This window comes from Balearica regulorum, chromosome 2 (genome assembly GCF_011004875.1).
Source record: "Balearica regulorum gibbericeps isolate bBalReg1 chromosome 2, bBalReg1.pri, whole genome shotgun sequence".
Lineage (NCBI taxonomy): Eukaryota > Metazoa > Chordata > Aves > Gruiformes > Gruidae > Balearica > Balearica regulorum.
The window spans coordinates 14,094,802-14,113,742 of record NC_046185.1 but is presented as its reverse complement, the minus strand read 5'-3'; positions in this window follow the sequence as shown (position 1 = coordinate 14,113,742).

The window sequence follows — 18,941 nt, the reverse complement described above, 5'->3', positions numbered from 1 at the left end:
GAAACCTCAAACTGGTGGAAGCAGAACACGCTTATCTGAATGGACTTTATCAGACCCCCCTATCTCTAGGGGGTCATACCAGCTGCCCCTTCACTCTCTGCTCACTTCTAAGACAGCAGGATTAGATTTGATAAATAAGGAGGAGAAAGGCATACCCTTCGGTTTAACTGGGTTTAGAGGCATTTGGGAGACAATTGACTATCATGGACACACTCCACAGTTTTTCTTTTAGTACAGTCATTGGCATATCAGCATCACGCTGTCTCATTTGCACAGTTGCGCTAGTAGTGCCTATTGGTTTTAATTTATTTCCTTTTCAACACCCTTAATTCTTCTAATATCTTCTGAAGTGACCATTTGAATGATTACTCAAGACAGGCATATAGATCTACCAGTTCACTTTTGCTCTACTCCGTTCCATATTTCTAGGTATTTTTTTCTCACCAAAATGACTACATCCTAATGAATTGCCATGCATTTTCAGCACGACAGTGCCATGTCTATCTGGAGTTTGGTCTCTGTGTCTTCACAGGAAAGCTGTTGCTGCTGGTGTGTGCTTTCCCCTTCCCTGGCTCTTCCCAAGAAATTAGATTAGTAAAGAGCTTCTTATTTTTAATTTATTCATTTTTGCTACGTTGACAGGTATTTTGGACTCCTCTGCCACGGCAAATAAAAACGGATGTTTTCTCCAGTAGTCTGTCAGTTTGTTTCCAAAAGTTTGGCTCTGTCTCTACAAAGTAATTATTTTTGCTGGCATCCATCTACCTTTGCTAGTTTTCAGATGGACTTGATGTCTCTTTCTCTCAGCATGGGGGCTTTTTAAAGCCTGCCATTGCAAGGGGTTTTTGTTGTTGTCATCGCTGCTTCTGCCTTTCATCTGGTGCAGCATCCTCGCCAACCTCTGAAATCTCGTGCTCCTAAAATCCCAGCAATCAGCCCTCTCCTGTTTCCTGATTTTGCAAATTGCAGCTTTGTAAATGACAATTTCACAGATTGCTTTTGTCACTTTTGACTGGAGGATAATACCAGCAAACTTCTATGACAAATTCAAATCAGTGTCCTCCCAGAATTTGTCATAGATAACGGGAAAATATGGTTTTGCATTGGTCCTTTTATTTGCCTGCTCCAAAATGTGTTTGTGTGTACCATAACAAAGCATCTCTCTTCAAGAGCCAAAGTGATATCCGTTGCCATCAGCTCTAGTTTTTGGTTACTAAAAACCTGCTACCATAGATATATATGTATACATATACAAAGATATGTATATATCTATAGATAAATATTTCATCTCTCTTGCTCCAGTGACTTGTCTTTTCCCATGTAGCAAAGCTCCTCCAGAACACCTGCAAACTTTGCTGGCTGCAGAAGGGTAAGAAAGACACCTCATTTCAGGGTTATTTCATAGAATCACAGAATGGTTTGTGTTGGAAGGGTCCTCAAAGATCTTCTAGTTCCAACCCCCCTGCCATGGGCAGGGACACCCTCCACCAGACCACGTTGCCCAAAGCCCCATCCAACCTGGCCTTCAACACTGCCAGGGATGGGGCATCCACAACTTCTCTGGGCAACCTGTTCCAGTGCCTCACCACCCTCACAGGGAAGAATTTCTTCCTTGTATCTAATCTAAATCGACCCTCCTTCAGCTTAAACCCATTACCCCTTGTCCTGTCACTACACTCCCTGATAAACAGTCCCTCTCTAGATTTCTTGTAGGCCCCTTCAGGTACTGGAAGGCTGCTATAAGGTGTCCCCGGAGCCTTCTCTTCTCCAGGCTGAACAACCCCAAGTCTCTCAGCCTGTCTTCATAGGAGAGGTGCTCCAGCCCTCTGATCATCTTCATGGCCTTCCTCTGGACTTGTTCCAACAGCTCCAGACCCCAGAACTGGACGCAGTACTCCAGGTGGTGTCTCACAAGGGCAGAGTAGAGAGGGAGAATCACCTCCCTCGACCTGCTGGCCACGCTTCTTGTGATGCAGCCCAGGACACAGTTGGCTTTCTGGGCTGCAAGTGCACATTGCTGGGTCATATTGAGCTTCTCGGCCACCAACACCCCCAAGTTCTTCTCCTCAGGGATGCTTCCAATCCCTTCTCTGCCCAGCCTGTAGTTGTGCTTGGGATTGCCCCAAGCCATGTGTAGGATCTTGCACTTTGCCTTGTTGAATTGCATGAGGTTCTCATGGGCCCACCTTTCAAGCCTTCTGGATGGTATCCCTTCCCTCCAGCATGTCAACCACACCACACAGCTTGATGTCATCAGCAAACTTTCTGAGGGTGTACTCAATCCCACTGTCCATGTCACCGACAAAGATGTTAAATAGTGCTGGTCCCAATACTGACCCCTGAGGAATGGCACTTGTCACTGATCTCCACTTGGACATTGAGCGATTGACTGCAACTCTTTGAGTGTGACCATCCAGCCAATTCCTTATCCACTGAGTGGTCCATCCATCAAATCCATGTCTCTCCAATTTACAGACAAGGATGTCATGCAGGACAGTGTCAAATGCTTTGCACAAGTCCACATAGATGACATCAGTTGCTCTTCCCTTACCCACCAATGCTGTAACCCCATCACAGAAGGCCACCAAATTTGTTTGGCATGATTTACTCTTAGTGAAGGCATGTTGGCTGTCACCAGTCATCTTATTTTCCATGTGCCTTAGCATAGTTTCCAGGAGGATCTGCTCCATGATCTTGCCAGGCACAGAGGTGAGACTAACTGGCCTGTAGTTCCCCAGGTCTTCCTTTTTTCCCTTTTTAAAAATGGGCGTTATGTTTCCCCTTTTCGATTCAGTGGGAACTTCACTGGATTGCCACAGCTTCTCAAATATGATGGAGAGTGGCTTAGTAACTTCATCTGCCAGTTCCCTCAAGACTCGTGGATGAATCTCATCAGGTCATATGAACACATCTCATCAGGTCCTACGGATTTGTGCACCTTCAGGTTCCTTGGTCTCAAACCTAATCTTATCCTGCTGTGGGCATTTTTTTCATTCTCCCAGTCCCTGCCTTTGCCTTCTGCAACTTGGTTGGTGTGGCTAGAGTGCTTGCCAGTGAAGACTGAGGCAAAAAAGTCATTGAGTACCTCATCCTTCTCCATATCCTGGGTAACCAGGTCTCCCATATCATTCCAGATAGGCCCACATTTTCCCTAGTCTTCCTTTTATCACTGACATACCTATAGAAGCTTTTATTGTTGTCCTTGATGTCCCTGGCCAGATTTAATTCTATCAGGGCTTTAGTTTTCCTAACCTGATCCCTGGCTACTCAGACAGTTTGTCTGTATTCCTCCTAGGCTACCTTGCTTCCACTCTCTGTAGGCTTCCTTTTTGTGTTTGACTTTGCCCAGGAGCTCCTGCAGGCCTGATTTCCTCTTTGCCGGAATGCATCTCTCCTGAGCTTGGAGGAGGTGATCCTTGAATACTAACCAGTTTTCTTGGGCCCATCTTCCCTCCAAGGCTTTGTCCCATGACACTCTACCTAGCAGATCCCTGAAGAGGCCAAAGTCTGCTCTCCTGAAGTCCAGGGCGGTGAATTTAGTGTGCCTTTGTCAGTGCTCCAAGAATCTTGAACTCCATCATTTCATGGTCACTGCAGCCAAAGCTGCCCTTGAGCTTCACATTCTCCACCTGCTCCTACTTATTGGTGAGAACAAGGTCCAGTATGGCACCTCTCCTCCTTGGCTCCTCTATCACTTGGAGAAGGAAGTTGTCATCAACGCATTCCAGGAACCTCCTGGATTACTTATGCCCTGCTGTGTTGTCCCTCCAGGAGGTATCAGGGTGGTTGAAGTCCACGAGGACCAGGGCTTGTGAACGTGAGGCTGCTCCTAGCTGTCTATAGAGGACTTCATCTGCTCAGTCTTCCTGATTAAGTGGCCTATAGCAGACCCCTGTTATGATGTCACCTGTCCCTGCCTTCCCTTTAATCCTGACCCATAAGCTCTCTGTCAGCTCCTCATCCATCCCCAGGTGGAGCTCCATGCACTCCAGCTGGTCATTGATATAGGGGGCAACACCTCCCCCTTGTCTTCCCTGCCTGTCCTTCCTAAAGAGCCTGCATCCTTCCATTCCAACTCTTCAGTCATAGGAGCCATCCCACCACATCTCCATGATGCCAGTAAGATGTGTTTGCGCAGAGGCATTTAAGTTGGGCCCCCCAATGAAACTGACTTACTGGCTGCAGTGGCTGGAATTCCTTTGTGCTTCACTTCACGTGCTCTTTTGCTGACCTGTGGTCCTTCTTCTGGCTCTGGGTATCTATTGCTGGCACTAGCATCAAAGTGGTAGGAGTGGGATTTAAGTTCCCCTCCCCCAGCAACTTTAGTTTAAAGCCCTCTTCACCGGCTTGGCAAGCCTATGACTGAAGATACTCTTCCCCTTCTCTGACCCCATCAGCCCTCAGGAGACCAGGTTTCTCAAAGCAAGTCCCATGGTCCGAGTAGCCAAACCCCTGGCTGTGGCACCAGTCCTGTAACCATTTGTTGATTCACCAGATTCATCTGGCTCTTTGTCCTGGTTTCAGTTGAGATATAGAGTTAGTTTTCTTTATAGTAGCTGGTACAGTGCTGTGGTTTGGATTTAGTATGAAAATAATGTTGATAACACAGTGATGGTTTTAGTTGTTGCTAGGTAGTTGTAGTGCCTACACTAAGCCAAGGACTTTTCAGCTTCTCATGCTGCCCTGCCAGGTGCACAAGAAGCTGGGAGAGCACAGCCAGGACAGCTGACCCCGACTGGCCAAAGGGATGTTCCCTGCCATAGAATGTCATGCTCCAGATAGAACTGGGAAAGCTAGCTGGGAGACGGGATAGCTGCTCGGAAACAGACTGGGCATTGGATTATTTTCTTTTCCTTTCACATGTGGTGAGCAATTGCATTTGTGCATCACATTATTATTGTTGTTGTTGTTGTTGTTTTCCATTCTCCTCCCCATCCCCTTGGAAGGGGGAGTGAGCGGCTGTGTGGTGCTCAGTTACTGCCTGGAGTTAAATCTTGATGCCCTTTCAAATCCCTTCTCTTTGACGAGGAGGTCTGATGAAAAACTACCTGTGCTCCAGAGTCCCTTACCACAGCTCCCAGGGCTCTGTAATTCTTCTTGATGCTCCTCAGATTGCTCCTGGCTGTGTCACCAGAGACCACATGAATAACAGTGGACTGTACGAGGCTTGGCAGTCTCCTGGTGGCATCCCTGATCTGAGTCCCCGGTAAGCAGCACACCTCTCTAGGGAGCATGTCAGGCTGGCAAATGGGTGCCTCTGTACCTCTCAAAAGAGAGTCACCTACTACTATCACCCATCACCTTTTCTTGGAAATGCTTTTTGTGCACGACTCTGTTAGGTTCATTCTTCCACGGATTGAAATTTTCAGCCTCTCAGTGTCTGCAATTTTGAAGTACTAGCAGGCTCAGCCACATATGATGACACACAGACTGAATATTAATCAGCGTTTCGTTCAGGCTGAGATTATCTACGACTGCTTTGCCATGGGTGTCTGCCCCACTACGCTAGAGGCAGTTTGCTTCAGTCCTTTCAAGCCCGTTGATAAAATGACAGCTGTCTCTTAAGAGCTACATCTTTGTAAGAAAATAAAGCAAAGCCAGTGAAAACTCCCAGGCACTGGAGCTTGACTGTCTATACCACTAAATTACACATTTAACTCACTAGGATGGACACAGTGGCTCTGAAAGGCCACCCCTGGTAGTCCTGCCACCCCTGCTTTAACCTTTACTCTCCCTCCCTCAGACCCTTCATCAGACATGGCTGCTTTTCATCAACGCACCCGGCTGTCGGTCCAGCACAGCTCCTGTTATCCTCACTGCAGCTACCCCGGCTTTTGTTAATCAGACAGCTGAAAATTTAACACCCATCCTGCTGAAAGCAGCCTGCTGATTTGAGAGGGAGCAGGATGTTGCCCTAACCATTTGATTATTTGCTTCATGTAATATTTTTATTTTTTAACAAAGGTGTTTACTTTTCAAATGAAGATCATTGGTTGAGCCATGGCAACTGTAATGTCTGTGTAGCCAGCAAACACTTAATATGTGGGTGGGTGGTTTGGATGGCCTTGAATACATAATTAAATTTGTTTTTCCTTTCAGCTCCCTGTGGTGTGTTATTTTTTTATATTTAAATGTTATCCCATCTTGAAGACAACTGTTTTTTGTTATTAAAAGGACAGCTTAAATGCATTTAGAAAAAGCAAGTCTCATTCTTTTTATGTCTCAATCTTTTTTTTTCAATTAAAGAAAAATTTCTTTAGTGCCTGTGTTCAACTTCCTGTAGCCAAAATCGTTCTCTAAACATTTTCTAAAAGTCTCTAGATGCTTTGTATACTTAATGGAATAAGCTCCAGCTTTTCTGATCCTTAAAATGGTCAGCATTATCTTGTATGTTTTATACTGCATCAGCAAAATTGAGGATTTGGAGTGTTTCTCCTGCTGTAGAAAGAAGCAGCTCCTGCATGCTGCTTCTGGTTGAGGTAAAAGGGAACAACACATAAATAAGGGACCATCCTTGTGATAAGTTGAACTTCTACAGTCCCTGTGGGATGCACCATGGCTTGTCAGCACAAATGGAACCCTGTGAGTTTTGGCAGTGACAGCCCAGGGACTGTGTGGGAATTAAAGTCTATCAAATTTGCTAGATGGCTCAAAACAGATAGGTGGAAATTCTGCAAGAACAAGTGTGATACGGACACGTACAGGTGAGGATCAAACCCACAAATGCAGAGCTGGAGTAATTGGCAACGAAAGCAGTACGGCAAAGTGAGTTTGGAGATTATGATAGAGCTAAAATTAAATAAGATTATTAAATGTCATTTGCTTGTGAATCAACACTTTTCCTGTTCTATTTCTCCCTGTTTGTTACCTAGGTTTCACTAGAATCATAGAATGGTTTGGGTTGGAAGAGACCTTCAAAGATCATATAGTCCCCCTCCACCCTGCTATGGGCAGGGGCATTTTTCACTAGATCAAGTTGCTCAAAAACCTGACCAACCCGGCCTTGAACACTTCCAGTGATGGGCCATCCACAGCTTCTCTGGGCAACCTGTTTCACTGCCTCATCATAAAAAATTTCTTCCTTATGTCAAATCTAAACCTACCTCCTTTCGGTTTAAAACCATTGCCCCTTGTCCTGTCACTACAGGCCTGGATCAAAAGTCTCTCTTTCTCTTTCTTGAAGGCCCCCTTTATATGTTGAAAGGCTGCAATAAGGTCTCCCTGGAGTCTTCGCTTCTTCAGGCTGACCAACCCCAACCGTCTCAGACTTTCTTCATAGGAGAGGTGTTCCAATAGTGTGAGTGTTACAGCAAGGTTTAGATAGTGTACTAAGCTGGTGAAGCCAAGCCTGGTGCCTGGGTGACAAAAGATACAGAGCACATATACAGACAGTCTGAAGTAACTGAAGGAACAGACTGGGTTTGTTTAATACCTAAAAAAAGAAGATTGAGGAGAACGTGGCAAGCTGCTTCTCTCTTAATGTTGCTATATGGAAAACAGGGAACCACTGTTTTCTGTGTTCAGTAGGGGAGAGAATGTCTGTTTATATCCAAAAGTTTTATATTGGAAAAGAAGAAAACTTTAAATATATAAGGGCTCTGAAGCACTGGCTAGCAAGTTATGTGTGAAAAGCCTTTGACTTGAGTGTTTTCAAGAACAGGCAGATGACCCTCTACTGAGGAGGGTTTAGTCTGCTTTATCCTGCCTCAGTGAAGGTTATTGGGTTAGATTTTTTGGTGCTTTTTTTTTTTTTTTTTTTTTTTTTACCCACGCAGTTCTGTAATGTACACGCTCCATGGACAATCTGGGAGAAATTAGGGTTGAATCCAGACAATCAAGCTGGGACTGATACTAATGTCTAGATGAAACAACCCAAATATGAAGGCGGAAATTCAACTAAGCAGCTACTATTAAAAAAGAACTATAAATAAATTGCCTAGAGTTAGAGACAGTCCAATTACTGTGGGAAACCATGAAAGAATAGTTATTTTTAAGTCTCCTGTTGGCTCTTTCATGGCAGTTGATCTGGTGATTTATTGAAATGCATTTGTAATGATTTTGCTAATGTACACATGACATGATGAAAAATGTCATGTTTAATGAGTTTTATGTGATTCATAACAAACTGCAGACAGTAAAAACCTGATGACATTTTTAAATTCTACAGAACTAGAAAAATTTTAATTTTAAAACCAGGAAGCTAAATTCTGAGAAGTGTTCCCTCTTTAATTTGCCATTAAATCGAGGAAGACATGATAATTTTAAAAGGTTCTATAATTAGATGTTAGTCTATTGTAGTCAAAGGAACTGAAAGTCAGTTGGGATAAAACAAAACCAGGCAACTATATGGAATCTGTTGTTCACTGTCTCCTGGTCTTTGCCAAGCATGTTTGCTTTTACATGGCTTTTGTGTTTGGTTAAAATTTGTTCTCACATAACCAAATAATATTGTAACAGAGAGGAATAAAATCAGCAAATGTGATGTTCTCTTTCTGGAATGTCATCTTATGCTGTAAGAGGTATTTAATTTTAAATTCTAAGAGCCAGTTACAGTTGTTTAAAAAAGTCCATTATTTTTTCCTTTGCACTCAGAGTCTTTGCCCATTTTGGTCCAAGCTATAAGTCTGCACAACTAACTTACTCAGCTAATTGCCCAGTCATTTGCTCATCTCCATTAAAATGGCTCAATACTCAGATAAAAATAGATACAAGTGGGCAACCCTTTTAAGGTTAGGAGTTTTTTTTCTTTGCATGCTTAACAGTGGGCTTTTGAGCTTTTCCAAGTAAGAAGAAAAGAAGCTTGAATCTCCAGTGGCTAGCTTACTATAGCTTTAATTCAAATCTGAATCTCCCATTAAGGTCATCTCTGTAGTGGTTTGAAGTTTTCCTATTCGTTAACCTCTGCATTGAACTGAATATTCCTCAGATTCCCTAATTAGTTACAGTTGGAGCTTTAGTGACTTTCAAGACTTTCCTCTTTGAGCTAGAAAGAAAAAGGTTCAAACAATGGTCAGGAAACCCTAAAACCTCTTATCTCTCAGAAGTTAGATTAGACAAGAAGAGTACTGTCTTGATGGATTGAAGGTGCTCTATACCAGATAAGAACAGGAATGATAAGAACATTAGAGGTCTCCGTTTTTTTTTACAGAAGAAAAGACTGCTTTCCTTTTAAGCACTATCTTTTCTTCATTTACACATTGCAGGATAAACAGAATGTGTTCGCAATTAATATTTCTGCTTACACACACACACGCCTCAATTTTTTAACAGATACAACAGAAGGATATAACATTAAATGATTATCGAAGCAGCTGAAGCTTACTAAACTTTAATATATGTTGTGCAGCCCTAGTGACGCTGGAAAAGACGATAGAAAAGATGATGCTATAAAAATAAGCAAAAATTTACTTGTTCACTGTATTCACTTTCAGATAGCATTAAAAAGTAAATATAGGTGTGAGAAAGACATTATCTGCCCTGACGGTTGTGTAAATGTTCTGCTTATTTTGCTCCGTTCAGTGGGTTGGTTGTTGCTTTTCTTCCAGTTGCTTTCCATTAATCACTTTGGTTCTAAAAGGCCTTAGAAGGAAATTGTTTACAGATATTTTCCTTTGCTCTGACAGAAATATGAAGCCATTTTCAATCAGCTCCCTCCCGTCCTGCATTTGTGGCCCAGCCATTTCCCCGTTTAAGTCAATCAGGACGTAGCCATTGACTTAAACTGGAGCAGATGAAGTTCTTTACCTAGCTGGGCTAAAAAGCCAGAGCTGAATGTTTTCTATAAGCCAAAGGGTATGTTAATGGCGTAGCTTTTTTTGTAGCTGATTAACTTTGTCTTCCAGTTCCAATATAGTGAAAGAGACCCTATAGGACTCCTTTTAAGGAGCCTCAGGGCACTCTGAACACTGTGCATTAAACGGTTCCACTCAGAATTTTCCTAAGATCTCATAGTCGTAGCACAATGTACACCATTTAAAAGGCAAAAACATCCTGATACAGTATATAATGCTTTTAGCTATACGGGTCGGGGTTTTTTTCTGGTCATTGTTTAAGAGCTACTCTCTGGAGATTTCTGCAGCAGTTTTTATGGGAATCTATTTATCATTACATGATGTTAATTTAGATGTTTTCATTGAGCCTACATACTTCTTGCCTCTACATTTATAATTGCACAAATTTATGATGCTGTAAAGTTCCGAAACTCAAGCAATCTAGTACAGATGATATTTGGGCCAAAGTAGCAGATTGTAGCCATCATTTCTAGTAGCTTTGCCTGTAACTTTAAACTAACCCGAACAGCTGAGATGGTCTGGGTTCCATAATATCAAACTATTTACACGTGAACAAAGTCAACTTGAAAGCTCAGAAAGATAGGCTTATTTAGAGGAAATGGACTAAACTGTAAGTTGGATTCTATAATCACATCTTAATTACATTTCACTCATCAGCTACTGCTGGCCTTTGATGAATCCCATGGAAGAGCTGGTTCACACGCATGTCTTCCTTTGCTTGCAGAAGAGCTAATGGGAAATCATTAAAATCTTTCATGGGAAATCTGGCTCGGCTGAAGTCAATGGCAAGATTCCCGCATGCTTCAACAGAGTCAAGTCTTCAGGCTGGGATCCTGCCCACAGGCAATTATAACAACAAAACAGGAAAAATGGTTTGGCTAGTGACAGATGGGGAGGAAGGAGCTGGAGAAGATTTCTGGAGGTGGTGGAGAAGTGGCAGCGGTGAGAATGAGGAGGCAGAAGAACTCAGGAGAAGCATGGAGCAGAGGCAGCAGAAGAGCAGTAAAAGGAGGCAGGGATGTGAATAATTGAGAGAGGAGCTGAAATAAGGGGTGCTCCTTTTCAGACCAAAGAAGAAAGTGTGTTTTAAAGCAGTTCCTTAAAGGGAGAGAATGACTGCAGTGTGATGGGTAAGCTGAAAGGGTTAAACGCCTTCAGAAAGAAAACAGGCATCAAAGACCTTACACTGTATTTAGGTCCAAATCAGCCCTGTCAGCACAGTTCATCACACCTCTGGCCTGCTCCCAGGGAACCTTTTCCTTCATAACCCTCACAGCCGGACTGGGGTTGGGCCGCCAGGCAGATGAACAGAATAGGACAATCTGTAGCACAGTGCCTGTGGGCCTCTCTCTTGAGGACCCCACAGCCTATGGCAAATGGTCCACCACGTCCTGTGACCGAAATGTCATCTTCTCATATAAAGAAGTGAGAGAAGAGTGGAATTGGGGGCCCACATGTCTGTGACACAACTGTTGTAAGACAAAGAGCAGCTGCATGGTGGATGTGAAATAGGTGCATCTCTGATCACGTGAGAGAAGAGGTGCCTCTCTGCAAGCTACTGTGAGGCTTTCTGCAGCAGCAACAAGTACCACAGCATGGCACTGGTCTTTGAAACCATACATTTAGGCTATAACTGTCACACTGAGTGACATGGGCTTGGGATTGTCCTTGGGCATTGAGGCCAGCTGGTGTGCAATGGCTTGCACACATACTTTTCTATCTTCCAAAACCTACATATGAGCTTACGAAAGAGAGCCAAAGAGATTGTCCTGTCTCCCAAAGCAAAGAAAGATCTGCACCCAGATGGGGTCAGCAGTGCTCCCAGGCCTGTGCTAACTCCTCTGATTATTTCTTACCTTGGAAAAAGCTAGCTAGCCAGGTCAAAACCTTGCCAGGAACTAGTCTACTGGCTGGACAGCACAGATGGTTGAATCACTAAGCCTGGTTAAATAGCACCAAGCCTTGGTTAAATAGCACCAAGCAGCCTGGGAACACTGCCTGGTGCTATTTAACTCCCCATTATAGGAAACATTAATGCTGTTTTTCTATGAAATATTCTTATTGATTTACTTTGGCACATGAGAAGGATCATTCACAGGTTATTTTAAGTACTTGTAGCTTCAGTAATAATGGGAGCCTGGGCAATTAGTTCAGAAACAGCTTTTTTTTTTTTATTTTTATTATTTCAGGACATAATGATCCCAAACCAGAGTGTGAGAAAGAAGTACATTTCCAAAAGACATAGAGGGAACCTGATGACTCAAGTTCTCCAGAGCTTGGACCACTTCATAGGACCCAAGCTGGAGAGTTTGCCACAGTGATGCTCTTTATTGGAGTCACCAGGACACATGTACTCTTGGTTCGGTGTGTGGCATTAGCTTAGACCTGCGCAGTGACCAGGATGCAGCAATCAATCAGCTCTGAAGGTGACTTCAGGAACACAAAGATTCCCCATCGCATCCATTGTGTGCCAGAGAAATCCTTGGTTTAGTGTGGCCTCACCTTCACAGCTGGAGAGCTGGCAATTACCTTCCTTGGCCGCTATCCAACACTTAGTGGGATGGGGGACTAAGAAATACCACTTCATATACACTCCTGTTAGTGCCTTTCCATTCACAAATGTAAAAACATCCTTGATTTTTTCTGACAAAAATGTAAACAAGGAGACTAGCTGGCCCAGGGGATCTGTAATAGGATATAGGGCCTTTCACCTCTGTCTTACGAACAAAACACCATTCCCCCCCGATGCACATTCAGTGGCTTCTGAGAAGAGCCCTGGTGGTCTGAATCCAGTGTCATGTGTCCGCGTCAGGAAGCTACTAGATTTTGGACTAATTAGCCTCTTTGTCGGCATCCCCCGCAGAGGGGCCAGTGGTAAGCTGGCACCTCCTGCGCAGAGATAAGACATGCTGGCTGTATGAGGGAAACTGGTCTAGGTGATGCTGGTCTTGCATTTGCCTCTTACTAGTAGCTGGTCTTTAGACGTCTGTTGGAAAGCTAATCATGAGCATGAATTCATTTACAAGACTGTAATGAAACATAGCACTGTAAATCATACATATGCATTTTTGTAAGAGTGTGCTTGGTGACTCAGATATGCAATGCAGTATCTGGCAATGCATGTTTTGATGGGTAAAAAAGGAGCTGGACTTTAAATGGACTTTAAAATCTGACATTGCATCACCTGGCTGTGAACAGTCCTTTGCTGGCTTTGCAGCACTTGGAAGCCTGCTGACTGCTGGTCCCTGCGCCCGGGTGAAGGAATCAAACCTGCCTTGTGCTCGTGTGTGTGCAAGAGGAAGGACGTGTGCCTGGCCTCTGCAAACAGCAGGGTGAGCCCCTTCCACACTGCACGGGAGGACTACCTCCAGCCACAGCAGTTCTGTTCTTAGGGCTCAAAGGTTTAAGGTATCCATCATCTGAGGAGGGGGAATTCTCAAACTCAGCAATACTGGTAGGTTACTTGGGAGCTCTTTGCTTCCAGCTGTTAAATACAAGAATAATAGCTGTAAATGCTTCTCTTTGTGTTGTTCTGTTAGAACTGAGTACCCAGCCTCAGACTCCTGCTGATGCAGCAGTGTCTGGGAATACTCTCTGAGCTCTGCCCTGCCTTCAGACTGCTTCCACTTAGGTGAACTGCATTTGGTTGGATTCTGGGATGTTGTGTAAGTAAATATCTAAATTTAAACTCGATGAGAGATTGGCCATTTAAACTATTGCGTATCCACACTGGGTTCTGCAGTATCCCTTGACATATGCAAATGCATTGAAGTAGGGCTGGGTGTATTTCCATGGGCACTTTTCACTAATACTAAGGGCTTCGCCACATTCAAAGCAACCAAAAAAAAAGAATTGTAGGAGAAAATACTTAGAGACAAATTTACCATTAGCTGTGGTGGTGGGTCAGGCTATTGCTGCTCAGTTCTGCTCTCCTTTCGGAGACTGCTGCCTTGAGGACAGAGTTGGAAGAGCAGAACATGCAAGAGGTCCTCAGCTACTTCAGCAGAGGATCTGATGGGCTTAGCTCCAACCACCTCTTGCAGAAACTCAAATTGAGCTCTCAGAGTTGAACGAACTGTGGGGGAGAGTGGAGTAATATCTTGAGCTACATCATCTGTTCACTAAATGAATGTATCTGGACCCTGAATTCATCGGGAACTCAATGAAAAACATGCTAAAAAGGAAGCAAAAATAGATTGACTATTCTGAGTCTGGGATTGCAGCTCCTCTGTGGGTCCAGTTCCAATACATCCTCCCATTGTTTCCCTCCCTTTTCCCCTGGTCACAGCAGGAATTTTCCCTCATTTATCCAGACATCAGGTCTTTTATTCGGTTGCATGCAAGAAAACAGCAAAGACGATATAGCACTGGGCACGGTAACATGCAGAGGTAAGCTAGATCTTTCATCAAGCCCAGAAAGAGGTTGATAACGAAAAGTGGCTGATGTAGGAGTATTCAGACTGTGGGTCATCAGACGCAAGACGTAGTGGTTTTCTGCTTTTAGTGGTGGGAGTGAGCAATGGGTGGATGCGTTACACGATTACTGATGGGCTAAATGCACTGATAAAATAAAAGTCAGCTAACCATCTGCTCATATAAGGTGATTCAACCGAATTCCTCTGGAACCTTGAAATGATGCAGCCAAAGGATCTCTCAAGGCATCAACGTCCTCTCTGCAGGCTCTGCAAGTTCTTCTGGCTTTCCTGGTCTGATGGAAATAGACTACCCAAAATGCTCTGAGAACAGCACCCATTGGACTGACAGCTGCCTGACTGGGAACATGGGATGTCAAACCACCTAAAAGTTCCAGTCATCTAGAGATTTCTATCTCAGTTTTTATAGATAAGTCATTCAAGCCAATTCAATTCCTAACCATCTGCTTCTCTTAATAAGCCTGACATTCAGGCTCTTTCATACTTATTTAGTCTGAGCTCCTTCTTACTGCTGTTCTGCCCACACTGTAGATACCAGGAACTTGATTTAAGCAACTAAAATAAACATTTGTGGTTATTTTAATTGCAGTAAAAACTCCTGATAATTTTGGGAAAGCATCAAAGCCAGAAGACTAAGGATCAGATCTGAGAAAGTTCTTAACAAGCCAAGTCCAAGAATGCACCTTTCGGTGATCACTTTTGCATGGCAATACTTAAAACCCACAGAGGACTATTCAGCTTTAATGTGAAACATTTCATACCAAACACTGTGGGAAAGAACTTCCTCTCTTTGTGGGCTTCAAGGTCCTGTATGCATGTGTGCACAGATCCCACTGAAAAGTGAAGGGGCCCTTACCTAGCCAGATGATTTAAGTACTTTCTTGTAGACAAAGCCATGGATTTGAATCCCTTCAACCTAAACTACTTAATGGGTCAGTGGTCTATTGACATAGCTGTAATATAAAAGATGACTGTAACGCTAAGGTTGAAAATTTCCTTATCGTGATCCTTCTCCAGACTGAGTGGGAGAATGACCTGACCTGGTTCAGGTGTCAGTCTTGCTTTCTTACAAGGGGTGAGGATACAGTCATGTTTTTTGCATGGTGTTTCATACTCGTTACCTATAGGTGCTGGTTGAACCTCACTCTGCTGAAGTGCCTCTGTCCTGAAGGGCACTGACGATGTATTTGAGGGAGGTGATTTAGGATGTTACCATTCTCTACCACTACTCCTCCTCCTCTCTGCCAATGCTTAATGAGCAAAGCAAGCTGGAAAAACAGTATCTGCTCAGACCTCCACCATTTCAGTGAAAATTGTTTAGTTTATGTTAAATGGTCCACTTTATTTGAACATGCCCTTCTGTCAAAGGAGTGGGTTGTTAATTCCAGCAATGGGGTAGAGTGAAGGACTCATTCTTAAACTGTAACAGCTGGATTTGTTAACCTATTATTATCTGTTCCTTATCTCTCCCCGGGTTTCTTCAGGGTTTAGACTCTGATGGCCTAGTGCCTAAATATGATATTGTAGTGCCTACTTTGTACTCCCTACAGCAAGATCATATAATCACCAATGTACTCTGTAATACTTCATCGTCGAAATTTTCCACTAACACAGAAAACAAGATAAGCACCACCTCTAAATTCCTTGAAATGCTAGGAGAGGACATAAACAAATTTTCATTCTGCCTTCCCAACAGACTCCACAATCTGTCTGACCTTAACTTTGCTTAGCTCCAGTTAGAAAATTTCCACTATGTGTCTCTACCCGCCTTTTCAGTGGATGCCATCAAGAGTCAGATCTGCTTTCTGTAAACAACAAGGAACAGTGTCTGACAAATCAATGATGAATACTTGATTTTGGGCCTCACAGCCATGAGGATTGTAGAATATACTGCAAAAAACAGAGAGGTTGGACACACAAGTTTGTGCCCTGCCGAACAGATTTTTCCCCTCCTACAGCTTGGTGTGAGTTTCACAATAGTCATGAACTCCTGCTGCTCTTTGGGAGATGTGAAGGTTCACTTTATTAAGGCATTCATAAGTTTTGGAGGTGTTAATTGATTGCCCAAGCACTGCAGTGCTTTGAGCCCTGTCTGTATCTGCCACCCATCTGTTTTGCCTCCTGTTTGTTAACACAGCTGGAAAAATTGATATGCAGGAACCCACATCATCCCAGAAGTCTTTAAAATCTAATTGCTGCTCCTGGACATCCAACTAAATCAATCTAAAACAATTAGGGAATGTGAAGTTAAAGCAACAAAAGCTGTAAAGCATCCTTTGGGAAAGCAATGCTAACTGAAGTGTTTTTGTGACACACACGGATTTATTTGAACATACAGTGAGATAAGATAAAATTGTAATGGGCCTGGTGGGGGACCCAGAGGTCCTGATCCCTATAGTATTACTGGATTTAGCTATCTGTATCGTGAGGGCTTAATGGTAACTGTTGGGGTTTTTTTAAACAATACCTTTTGTTCTCAGTTAATGTACTTCTTGCTGGCTTTGGGCAGCAATCTAAACAGTCACAGCCACCTGATGATGAGTGTTGGCAAGGTAATAATCAGTTTATTTGCCTACAGTAACAGATGGATTAAAAAAAATCTTAAAGTGTGTTATAAACTACAGTTGGAGTAATAATGTTACTTCAATTGTTTGTGGTAAGAGACAAGAGAGAAGCAATCTTTTACATGACTAACTGGTACACCTGAAAACAATAGAGAAGTTTTTTGGCTCACATCCTTGTGTCTTTCATCCCTTTTCCACTGGAAGCATCCCTTTTCCTTTTCTATGTTGCCTCTAAAATCCCAAATGAGGACACAAAATGCTCAGGCAAAAAGACTGAAGTCCTTGCAGGACCTTATGTTCATCCCAAAGTGGACATGTTTTCTCTGCCCTACTGATGAGAGGTTTGGTGGAAGGGGGCTGGGACAGGGAACCCATGAGCAGCAGAGGGGGCTAAGGCAGCTCAGCCATGGACAAGCTGTGCTCAGGCTCTGGGAGCAGAATGAACTTTTTTTTCTGTCTCTATGATGAGCATTTTGAGCCTCCTGGCCATCAGCCAGTCCCTCCCAGGTTGCCAAATCTATTGTTGGCATAGGATTGGTTTTCTCATAGGGCAGTTTGTTATTCTCACTATTTCACATGAACATTTCATAGAAACGAAACCTAAGGTGGTTCTGGTTGGTTGGTTCTTCTGAATGAAGGATTTCCCATTGATGACAGTCTGGTACTCTTCTTCTCATGGCTCCAGTCCCCAAGAATGGAGGGCTTTGATCCTGGCATGAAGGATTCAACAGTTTTTTCCTCTACTCTGCCATGGCCAGTTCTCATGCCAGAACCTCATTCATGTCTCTCTGACCCTAGTTTAGAAGATATTGACTCCTAGGTTCATTTTCTGTGTTAATTAGCAAAAGCAATTTTTGCTTATTTCTTTATTGCAAGTGTACTATGTGATTGAAACAGAGTGCTAGAAGGCTGTGTGTGGTAGCTCCTGCCATGTGTGCTGGCCATTTGGAAAGAGAAGCAGGGTTTCATGGCCCACAACTGGTTGGATACATATTAGGGAAGCTGGAGAATGAGACAGCAAATGACTTAACTGCCATCGACCATCTAATCCTTAGAAGTTTATAGCTACAAACCTGTGTTTGAATATGACTCAGTTTCCTGTGACTACAGTTCAAACATCTGTACCTCACTGGCCACCTCAACCACAGCATAGCCAAGAAAGTTCAAGTCAGTATAATCAAGAGATGTAGAGCATTACTTGTCACATCCTAAAGATGCCTTGCTGTGACTATGAAGATTGTAGGACAATACTGATGCCCTAAGTAATCTCTTTCACAGGTTCAAGCTTCCCACTGTACATCATCTTTCCTCATATGGGCATCATTTCAGGTCTTTCATCATCCATCTTGCCCTCTCTGTATCTTTTCCATTGCACTATATCCTTTTTCTGAGATAAGCGAACCTTCTCTAAGTGCAATTTTCATGGTATGGACTAATAATGGATTCACAAGGTAGCATAATGATGTTCTCTGCTTTGATTTCTATTCCTTCTGGTAATTTCTAACTTTTAATCTGGTTTTTGACTTCTATTGTGGTAAACCTGAGTACTTCTGCAGAATAACCCATCATAACCCAGAATCCCACTGCTCAGTAATGTCATCTCATTTTACATGCAAAGTTAGGATTGTTTTATCCCACATTGGTTACTTGATCTTTTGGCTGCATTGACTTTATTTCGGTATTTTATCACTCAGTCACTGAGGGCTCAGTGTGGTTGACCACAAGCAGACAACCTGCCACAATGTCAGTACTGGAGGCTTTCCCAGCCTCTAGCCTCTGCTCCAGAAAGGCTGCTGGCTATTCTGTTTGTTTGACCATTTGTAAAGATATCAGAATATTGTTTTCCACATTTCCAGTCCTTTAAAACAAAGTAACCTCTATGCATTTTAATCAGTGAATAAGATTTATTCTCACTGATTCAATCCAGATTACTCCTTGATAGTGGGTGTCAGTATCTTTTATTATATCTTACATCAGAAGATACTCATATTTCTGTCTAGATGCCCTCTTCATTTCTTTAGGTCAACACACCGATGCAGGTAAGGTGTGAAACAATTCCTATCAGTAATATAGAGAGAAGTATTTGGCATGGTGATTTAGCAACATGAGCTGGAGTTCCCTCACACTAAATTTTCTGATACACAAAGATCTCT